A 658-nucleotide genomic window follows, 5' to 3' on the forward strand; every position below is an offset into this window, starting at 1 on the left:
GTTTAAAGGGGTTAGGGGGGTCTGCCAGGAAGGGTCGAGGGGTGTGTGGGCGCTGGTAGGACGGAGGTGTCTTGGCAGCGTTCGAGGTTACATGAGAGGGCCAGGTGGGGCAAAAGAGTTGTCGTGCTTGTGACCATGGCCGCACCAGGGGCGCGCTACATGTGTTGCGTGGGGTCTTGGGGGCAGCTCAAACAGGCAACGCGCGCGTGTGCGCACGCACACGCACGCGCGCGCGCACACACACACCCTTTCTCTCTCTCGGGCACACATGCACGTGCGCATGCGTGCACTTGCGCATGCACACATGCGCACACACACGCGCGCATGCACGGACATGCGTGCACTTGCATGCACACCTTGGGTGTCATCCCAAGCTTCCGTGACTTGTCCGTTTTCATCAACACGTTTTCAAGCTGCACGTAGTGCATGCGAGATGGACAAATCCAGGGTGAGCACAAAATATTGAAGGACAGTGAGCAAAACTGGGCTGCCAGGCAGAACGGAGCGTGCTGCGATACGCTGCAATACCTGTGTGCCGCGCATCAAATGCAGCTGCGCCAGATTCCGGGCCACTAGCGCAGACATTCCCCTGAACCCAACGTCCCCTCTCCTCGCGCCCCACGCCTCAGCTCCCTGCGCCGTCGGCGCTGCCCCGCCC

The sequence above is a fragment of the Monoraphidium neglectum genome (genome assembly GCF_000611645.1).
Source record: "Monoraphidium neglectum strain SAG 48.87 unplaced genomic scaffold scaffold04894, whole genome shotgun sequence".
Lineage (NCBI taxonomy): Eukaryota > Viridiplantae > Chlorophyta > Chlorophyceae > Sphaeropleales > Selenastraceae > Monoraphidium > Monoraphidium neglectum.